This window comes from Mauremys mutica, chromosome 24 (genome assembly GCF_020497125.1).
Source record: "Mauremys mutica isolate MM-2020 ecotype Southern chromosome 24, ASM2049712v1, whole genome shotgun sequence".
In the NCBI taxonomy this organism is placed as follows: Eukaryota; Metazoa; Chordata; order Testudines; family Geoemydidae; genus Mauremys; species Mauremys mutica.
In genome coordinates, this window is record NC_059095.1 from 11018463 (window position 1) to 11028907 (window position 10445).

The window sequence follows — 10445 nt, forward strand, 5'->3', positions numbered from 1 at the left end:
CAATCCTTAGGCTATGTCTACACTAGACACCTTACAGCAGCAGAGTTGTATCGATGCAGCTGCACTGCAGTAAGATCTCCTATGTAGCCGCTCTGTGCTGATGGGAGAGAGCTCTCCCATCGACATAATTAAACCATCCCAACCCCCATCTCCTGCCAACAGAGCGCTGTCCACACCAGCGCTTCTGTCGGTATAATTTATGTCAGTCGGGGGTCACACCCCTGAGCGACGTAAGTTTTAACGACAGAAGTGCTAGTGCTGACATAGCTTTAATGTGGACAGTTATACTGGTACAAAGATGACTTATACCAGGATAGCTTATTCCCTTCCCATCCAGAAAGAGAGATACAGGGTATAAAGCACCGTTAAACTGGTGTAACTGCATCCTCACTAGGGAGGTTGCATCACTTTAACTCTACTGGTACGGTTTAGCGTAGACGAGACCTATGTAAATTGTAAGTTTTTCGGGGCCAGACCTGTCCCTTACTATGTGTTTGCACAGTGCCCGGCACAATGGGACCCCAATCTGAGTTGGGCCCCGAAGGACTATCACAATACAAACAACCAGCCACCACCACCTCTTCACTCTGTCTGACAGGCATTTTAAACTTAAAACATGATTCATAAATTGAGGCTTATATTTTTTTTTGGTTTGCCTTGTTCCTTTTGTATTGTGTAAACAGGAAATAAAGCATGAAGACAGAAGTTCAAATTAAATTTGGCCCTACCACACGCAGCTGCTTTTGACAAAGAACAACATTTTTTGGAAAGAACAAGTCACATAATTCAATCAATTACATTAAAATGTCAATAGAAAGAAAAATCTATTACTGAAAGATCAGTAAACAAACGGGGTCATTTTTTCAGGCCGGAGGAATGCAGATAGTGTGCTCCCACGCTAATCAGTCCTTAAAATCCTAACGGGAGGGGGGACAGTATAGTGCTGAGAGCGTGCAACCGAGGAGAATTCCTGGATTATATCTCTGGCATTGCAGGGAGCCATGTTACAACATCCCAGAGTTTCAGTTTCCCCATATATTGTTTTCACTAAAAAAAGTGTTATAATTAATTAAAAGCATCTAAGAGAAAAGATAACTTTTCTTAACTCTTTACTCTCATTAACCTTCCTAGGGTATATCTGCACTATGTGTCATTATAGCTATGCCAGCATAACCCCCTAGTGTACACACATTGCATGCGGATGGACGGGATTTTACCATTAGTACAGACCACCACCTCCCTGAGTAACAGTAGCAAGGTCAACAGAAGCATTCTTCTGTCAACACAGCAGCATCTACACTAGGCGTTGGGTCGGCATAGCTATGGCGCTCAAGGGGTGGGGATTCTTCATACTCCTGACTGAGGTAGCTATGTCAACCTAAATTTTAAATGTAGACAGGGCTCAAACTCTTACTAAATCTCACATATGATTTTATACTACAGCACATGAATGAATACAGCTGCCTGCCCTGTTCTGCAACCCTTACTTACATGAGTCATCTCACTGAAGTCCGTGTTTTCACTCCAAAAAGGGTGTTTTTTTGAAACAGCAAATTCAATGTAAAAAAACAAAACAAAACCAAGCCCCCCCCCACCTTTTTGCAACTAAGACAAAGCCAACGAGCAAGTTAAGTGTTGCAGGATCAGGTTCCACGATTTAGATTCCTCTAGTTGTGTTGGCTTTGGGCCTCAATCCTGCTCCCACTGAAGTCCATGGACATTTTGCCATGGAATTCAGTAGGCGCAAGCTCAAACTCTTTGTATGAGGATATGCACTTACATTGTTGGCTTGGACCTTGAAGTACTTTTCTTTAGTGCTCTGAAATGGCTTGGTAATTGAGTCGTTATTACACACTCCCAACTTGTCATTTATTTTGGCAGGGACTCCTGCAAATACTTGCTTGTATGTTAGAGGAGAAGACACCTTAGATTTATGATAAAACAGAAGAAAGATCCTGCTCCTGCAAGGTGACAATGTTGCTCAGTTCCCATTGACTTGAGCATATCTGGCCCGTACAATGCTATATTTCTATTTGAAGAAGTCTTAGCCATCAGTGAATTCTGGCTGCAAGATACAAGTGTTGTGAAACAGTTGCACTGCAAATATTGATCAGTTAAGCAAGAAGAGATACGGATGAGCAGTTACATCTGCACATAGAGACCATAACTGACTTGTGTCTTGTGATGCAGTCGTACGAGAGATACAAACAGAAACATAAGTTCTATTGTACGTTCATGTAGAAACTTGTTTAAGTTAACCGAAAAGAACAGATTAAAAATGCATCACCCCACCATTCTGCAGCCAAGACTTTTCAGTTAAAATCCATCTTGCTGGGGGGAAACTAAAGGAAATCTGGATGTAAAATGCACTTCCCTTTTCCACTATGCTCCTAAGCAAACATGAATAACTCAGTTTACAGTCCAATTCACATGACTCACAAAACCAAGATGAGGTTCAATGAAAGCTGCTACTGTCTCCATTTCAAAAATACAAAATGCCCTTGTGTCTTGTTGAGGGTAACATTTTCTGTTTTAAAAATGTAAGAAACAGGATACTGTTGTCTGCACAGGAAGCAGGCAAAAAACTACATTAAAGGGATACATCATGTTTAAAGTCGTAGGTCATAAATAAATGCATTTCTTTACCCATGTTACTAATATCTTAGGTTGTCAGAAGGGAAAGTTTTAAATCGGATTTATTTCTCGCTGTTTGTGCCTTTCATCGATTTTTTGAATTTCTCTCAGCTTGGAGAAAGGACAGTCCAGCTGTTAAGATGCTAACCTGAGACTTTTAGGTTCATAGCGACAAAGAGTCCTGTGGCACCTTATAGACTAACAGACATATTGGAGCATAAGCTTTTGTGGGTGAATACCCATTTCATCTGATGTATGATTATATTATCTGTAATCACAGATAAGGCCAGAAGGGACCATTGCAATCATCTAGTCTGACCTCCTGGATAACATGCCACAGCACTTCCATCCATTAATTCCTGTTTGAACTAGAACAGATCTTTTAGAAAAATAGTTAACCTTACTTTAAAAATTGTCTGTGATGTAGAATCTACCACAATCCTTGGTAAATTGTTCCATGGCTAATTAACCTCACTGTTAAAAATGTGTGCCTTATTTCCAGTCTGAATTTTTCTCGCTTTAGCTTCCAGCCATTGGTTCTTGTTCTAACTTTGTCTGCTAGATTGAAGAACCCGTTATCAATGTTTTGTTCCCCATGTAGCTATTGCTTGCCCCAAGATAGACTCCCCTGACAACCTGCAAATATGGCCTACACTTTGTTCCTAGATTATAGAGTTACTTGGGAGAGCCAGGTTCAAGTCCCTGCTCAGTCAGAAACTGCCTGTGTGACCTTCAGCAAGCCACTTAGGGACAGATTTTTAAAAAGTATCTAGGCACCACCTAAATCACATTGAAGTCAATGGGAGTTAGGCACCTAACTACTTCTAAATATCTGCCCCTTAGTCTCCTTATGCCTCAGCTCCCCATCTGTACAATGGGGATAAAAGCACTCCCCTACTTCACAAGGGTGTTGTGTGGATAAATATATTAAAGATTGTGAGGCACTCAGATAATGGGGGCCATATGAGTACCTAAAAGAGAAACAGGAAAATGGATGATCAAAATAAATGAATTCAATTTTATTTTTGTTTATAGCCAGTTTCACTGTCAGGCTAGAGAGGGAGCTTTCACCTTTGCACGCTCCTAATCCTGAGTTGCTGGGAAGATGGGACAAAAACACCCTCTCTTCTGTCAATAGACAGCCTAGGGGCTGCTCTATGTTAATTAGATTTCCAAGGATGTCTATAGCTTACAATCAGGCTCAGAAGGATGCGATTTTTACTGATAAATGTCAATTCACCACACACAGCCAAACTGACCAAAAAAAATAATTTCCATCAAGAATAAAGCAAAATTTACAGATGGGCAAAGAAAAATGGTGCTTGAGAACTTATTAGAGCTTGAGTGAAGGATATTTATTTTGTATATTTTGATGTGTGATGTTGACAGTTTGTGTTTTAACAGTCATAAAACTTCAACTTTTTGAATCTTGATGTTTACAGTCATTAATTATTGCCTCCCCCCTAGTTTCCTGGAACTGTAAAAATTTAAATTGATACAAAAATTTAAAATGCTTAAAATAGACATTAATATTATCTGTCAAAATTATAAAAACAAACCAAGTTTTGCCAAGCCTACTTACAATATATGCTACTGCCATGCTCCCTCTCAACACCTATACAGGCACTTGCAGAAGGCAGTTTATGGAAGCCAAACACAATTTTCCCCATACCCCTGGTGGACTATTTACAACCATATATCCTACCTACCCTATGTAAGATCCCACACGACAAAAACATGATAGACAGACATTGGCTTCAATGGGATTACTCCTGCGAATAAGCCTTACTCACATGAGTAAGAGATTGCAGGCGTGGGCCTCAGAGGAGGAGAGAAAGACTTGCTTTTCCAACGTGTGTGTTTCTGTGCTTTCGCACTGCATTACAACTACTACTCCTGGGGGAATTCTGCACCAAAAAAATAAAAATTCTGCGCACAATATTTTAAAATTCTGCATATTTTATTTGTTAAAACAACACAATATAATCATGCTGGTTTCAATTATTTAGGTAATTTATTTAAAGTACAATACAATGGATGGAGAATGGGAGTGGGGAGCATTGGAGGAAATCCCCAACCCCCCTTGCCTAATAGTAATGTAGCCAGGTTTGACCCTTTATGTAGCCATATGCTCAGTGTTACATCATAGGCAACTGAAGAGCAAGTGAGGGCTGGGGAAATCAAACTCCCAATTTGTATTGGCTACTGACTATCTTCAGAAAAGTCAGTAGCAAACAGTTCACAGAGCACATTTTAATAAGAATTTTTTTCAGTCCAAAAATTTAGACCAGTTGTAATCAGTAAAGCACCATACGCATTTATAAGGCCATACTGTCCTTTACACCACTCTGACCATGTAAAGGAGCCTTAAAACTTTTACACCGGTTTTATACTCCTGGGGGAATTCACAAAGACAACGGGAACAATTCACCAAGCAGCTGCTATGTTCTGCTCTTTCTGAGGGGACAGCCTGCACCACACCTACCTCCTCAGACACACTTTGAAGCACTACCCCTCCATGCCAAGCATGCTGCAATAGTGAAGAGGGACAGTGTCTCTCTCTCTCACAACCGCCCACCCCTTCACACACACACACACACACACACGGTGGTGATTTATGTCTCTATTGGCTGCTCCAGGTGCCTGAACCAACCTGCCTGTGCTGCCGGGAAGGGGTGCATGACTGCTCTTGGGGCTTCCCTTTGCTCCCCCGTCAGAAGTCATTTTTCTGCAGGGAAGAAAATAAATCTGCAGGGGGACATGAATTCTGCACACACACAGTGATGCAGAATTCCCTCAGGAGTAAACTACTCAGATTGGCCTAGCAAATGGGACCTCTGCAACAGACAACAGTAACACCCAAAGTAAAATTAAAAACACACACACAAATAATTATCAATTATTTACATGTCAAATGTCTACAGCTGAGATAAATACCACAAAGGTCTCATCACTACAGTGTGAGAGAAATACAGTTTCAGAATATATTTAGCAAAAGGTATTGCAGTAAAAAGCAAAAAGAGGAGGGGAAAGGAAAACCATCTCTCTTGGAACTACTAGTGCCCAAGACACCCTTTGAAAAAACTTCCACTCTTCTTGCAATCACCACATGTGCAAAACCCCCATTCATTACAGATGTAATTTTCCCTTGCATTCACTGTGCAATCAGCCTCTCCTTTCACCTGCACAGCTTACAAGACAGCACTCCCACCCTTCTTACTTGCTGAACACTCATAATACAGAATTACCTCAATTGCCACACATGCAAAATGGTCATTTGCATCCACAAACCAGGCAGTTACACACCCAACTCGCCACAAATCACAAGGCGACAAGATGCAAAACTTGGTAGAGGAAATATGGGTGGGAACCAGCCACTGACAACTTGTTGCTGAATAGTCAGACTTGGGGGACAGCGCATTGTTTAGGGCAGGGGGGTTGGAGAGAGAAGTGTTTCCAATCCAGTCAGTCCCTAGTGCCAAGGGGGGGTGGGGGGAGAAGAGGTCTGCCCGGTTACACCCCCCCTCCCCCATTAATTGCTCACCTGGGCTGGGGGTGGGGGCTGGCTACACCCTCTCCCCCATTAACTACTCGCCTGGGCTGGGGGGGGCTGGCCACACCCTCCATTAATTATTCACCTGGGCTGGGGGGGGCTGGCTACCCCCCCATTAATTATTTACCTGGGCTAAGGGGGGGTGGCCTGGCTACACCCTCCCTCCCCCATTAACTGCTCGCCAGCGCTGGGGGCCCGGTTACCACCCCCCATTGCTAACCGGGGCGAGGGGCCGCTCCCGCAGGGGGCGGCGACCCGCGCTGCTGTTTATCGCCCTTACCTCAGCATCAGCCGCCCAAGCCCTCCGCTCCCTCCAGCCCTTAGTAACAGCCGCGGGGCACACCGGGAGTTGTAGTTCCAGGGCGGCTTATCGCCGCCGCCGCGAGCCGTGACGATGACTCTCTCTCCCAACATGCCCCTCGGCGTCCCTCCATCATGTGACCAAGGGGGGGTTTGTCTGAAGCCGGGTGGGAGGGGCAGGCGGATATTGGACTACGGCGGCCTGCGGGGGACAATTTTATAAGGGAGGTGTGTGAAAGGCGAAGCCAGGGCTTGCCTGAGCCTGCCAGGAGTAGGGTGGAGGCTGCTGGCCACCGCCTGGGGTCACTGATGGGACTGGCATCTGCACCCCCCCACACACACCTTAGGCCTCTGCCCCTTAGCATCCCCACCTGGGCCTTTGCAGGCTGCAGCTCCGGGGCCGCGAGACGCCCTTCGCCGCAAGGCACGTCCCTGTCCCTCGGTTTTGTGCCCAGAGGGCTGGTCAACGCCGGTTCGGTCGGACCCTGCCATGGTGTGCAGGCAGGGCCGGTGCAACCATTTAGGCGACCTAGGCAGTTGCCTAGGTCACTGGCATTTGGGGGGCGCCATTTTCTTCGGCAGCGACCGGGGCAGCCGGATCTTCAGCCACCCCAGTTGGTAATAATTGGAGATATACCAATCTCCTAGAACTAGAAGGGACCTTGAAAGGTCATCGAGTCCAGCCCCCTGCTTTCGCTAGCAGGACCAATTTTTGCCCAAGATCCCTAAGTGGCCCCCTCAAGGATTGAACTTCCAACCCTGGGTTTAGCAGGCCAATGCATGCAGCCTCCTGGTGCCATCCAGCTCCACCCTCGGACAAACAGAGGCTAGGGACACCATTCCTTACCCATCCTGGCTAATGCACCAACTCCACTCTGGCAGCGTGAAAGGAGAGTTTGGCAAGTAGTGGCCACTTAAGATCCCTTTTCTTCTCCAGCAGCGGCACCTGCCTAGGGCCAGCCCCAGGCTTGTTCTTAATTCGGGTTAGCTAACTCAGGTTCAAATAGCAGGGAAGACACTACAACTTGCCCTTTAACTTGGGTTAGCTGCTCATGCTGCCAACCCAAATTGCAGTGTCTTCACTGCTATTTGATCTGAATTAACTAACACAGGTTTGCTAACCTGAGTTAAGAACACACCTTTTTTTGTAGTGTAGAAATACCCAGTGAAGCTACTCCAGGGTTAACAAGTACGCAAGGCAGAGGAGAATCAGGTCCAGTGTTTCACATCCTTCTGTGAGAATGGCTGAAGCGAAGTCAGGATTTCAGCTCTAAACCAGCAGAGATCATTCTGCCTCTAGTGCAGAGGTCCCCAAACTGTGGGGGTGTGCCCCCTTAGGGGGGCATGGAGGAACATCTAGGGGGCATGGCAGGGCCTGGGCCAGCCCCTATGGAGGGCGGGAGGGGAACACCAGCCAGCCCCTCCCTGCCTCCAGCCACATCCCCAGCCTTGGCGTGGTTCCACTTCTGGCCCTGCACCAGCCCCGGCCGTGACCCCAGCCTCGACCCCCTTAACTCTGTCTGCTTTCCCCCCTCTTCCCACTGTGGCCCTGCTCCTGCCCTGGCTCTGGAGGGATGCGACCCTCAAAAGTTCGGGGACTGCTGTTCTAGTGAAGCATCCGAAAACCCAGCAAGGCTGGAAGCTTGACTGGGCTGCAGCTGGGGAAGAAGGGGAGTTTCATTGCACAAGACCTATCGCCACCTTTTAAATGTGTCCTTGTTGATTGAGGAGCACTTCCAATACAATTGAATTCTTAGCCAGTTTGCAGACATCTGTGGATATTAAACATTCATTTACTGGATTTCCAGCTTGTTATATGTAGAGCTGGCTGGCAAGACATTTTTTCAACACTTTCTTTTTGATGAAAAAGGTTATTTCAAGTGGAATGAAGATTTTCTGATTTTGAATTTATTGAAATTTCCTGACAGTGTCCATGAAAAATCAGAAACTGAGCATCTTCTATATAAAGTTTCAGTTTTGTAAAACTGAACATTTTTTATCAAAAGCATTTTTTATAAAAAAAACAAACAAACAAACAAACAAACCCCAAACAAACAAAAAAGAATGAGAGTTGCTTACTGTTTAGAAGATGGCTTAGTCTAAGTGCTCTAACATCTATGTATCAACCCAGAGAGTCTCAAAACTTGCTGGGCTTCATGTGGGCATGGGGTAGAGGTGGTGGTCCAAATTTGGGGTTATTTGAGCCAGGTGTTTGTGAGATACAGCCCCCTAAAAATCACATGTACAAAAGTCGCCTGGTGTGAGTGAGGTATTGTTCAAAGTGGGTCCAGTTAAGCTGTGTTGTAGGGGTGAAAAGATGTGCTAGGAATTTTGCGCTGACCCAAGATAGACAAATCCCAGCTCAGACCCTGACCCTGGGCGGCCCCTGCGTGAGCACCCTCCAGCCCCACAACAGACATGCCTGCGTTAGCTCCCCTTTGTTTCACCTCTCTAAGGAATATTAGCAAAGAATCCTGTGGCACCTTATAGACTAACAGACGTTTTGCAGCATGAGCTTTCGTGGGTGAAGGCCCACTTCGTCGGATGCAAGAGTGGAAATTTCCGACGAAGTGGGTATTCACCCACGAAAGCTCATGCTGCAAAACGTCTGTTAGTCTATAAGGTGCCACAGGATTCTTTGCTGCTTTTACAGAACCAGACTAACACGGCTACCTCTCTGATACTAAGGAATATTGTCTCTCTCAGTAGGAAATTCAACCCCTTTTTATTCATGTAAAGTGCCACAGACTGCAGATCCCTCATAGGAAAACAGTTTCTCCCCAAAGTAAAACAAAGTGACAAGGCAGCAGCTCCTCAGTCCCATTCAAAGGTCACTTTTCCCAGGTCACCCACCTTACAGTCAGTAATCAGTCTGTCCCCATTCCTTTAGCCCCATTTCCAGGGCCCCACTCTCCAGGGCATCCATCTGACCAGGGGCAGCTCTAGGAATCCGGCCGCCCCAAGCATTTTTCCGGCAGGGCGGCAGGCGGCTCCGGTGGAGCTTCCACAGGCATGCCTGCGGGAGGTCCACCGGAGCCGCCTGCCGCCCTGCCGGCAAAATGCCGCCCCAAGCGCGCGCTTGGCGCGCTGGGGTCTGGAGCCGGCCCTGCATCTGACAGTTCCCAGACTCGCTTCTCCCCCACAAGTCTTCTCCTGTAGTCCCGAATCAGGTCTCCCATGAGAGGGCTCCCTGCAGTATTTCACTCCCCCAGGCCTCCTCACCTGTGATTCCTACCCCCTGCTCAGGGGAACCTCCCTTCAGAGCAACCCCTTGTTCCTGGGCTCCTCCCACAACCCTCCACTCAGGTCTTCTGCCAGAGGGCTCCTTGCAGTGTTTATACTCCCCAGACCTCCAAACCTGGGCATCCTCTTACCCCTACTCCTGGGCCTCTCTCTCTGGAGTCAACCCCTTGCTTCTGGGCCTGCCTTACACTGACCATGTAGATTCTTCCCCTCATTGCTAGGGGCACTGCACAAGCCTCCCTATCGTTTGGCAGGGTTCCCCAGCTCTACCCAGGCCTCCTAGCAGTTTTCCTCAGAACTCAGCAGCAGCTCACAGTTTTTCCTAGATTGGTAGATTCTAAGGGATGGTTGTGACCATCTAAGTCTGACTTCTTGAATAGCACAGGCCAGAGCACTGCTCCCAAATCAGTCCTAGAGCAGATCTGTTAGAAAAACAGCCAATCTTGATTTTCAGCAATGGAGGCCATGACCCTTGGTAAATTGCTAATTAAAAATGTACAACTTATTTCCTGTCTGAAATTGTCTGGCTTTCAACTTCCAGCCATTGGATTGTATTGGAAGATTGAAGAGCCTGTTATTAAATATTTATTCTTCAGGCAGGTACTTAGGACTGTAATCAAGTCACTCCTTAGCCTTCTCTTTGTTAAGCTAAATAAGTTGAGCTCCTTGAGTGTGTCACTCTAAGGCAGGTTTTCTAATCCCTTAATCTTTCTCA

The 10445-nt window shown here is 46.2% G+C and overlaps 1 protein-coding gene across 2 annotated transcripts in view; it reads right to left on the bottom strand.

Moving 5' to 3' along the window:
• SCAMP4 (secretory carrier membrane protein 4) overlaps nt 1-6603 on the bottom strand; it is a 33018-nt gene extending 26415 nt beyond the window's left edge. The window contains exons 1-2 of one of the 2 annotated variants that reach the window (XM_044998840.1): nt 6468-6520; nt 4428-4541 (exon numbers count right to left, since the gene is read on the bottom strand). The gene's annotated coding sequence lies outside the window, so the exon portion shown is untranslated. Of the gene's footprint in view, nt 1-4427; nt 4542-6467 lie in introns of both variants that reach the window. The other variant, XM_044998839.1, reaches the window with a different exon arrangement.
• Between the last annotated feature and the right edge of the window lie 3842 nt (nt 6604-10445).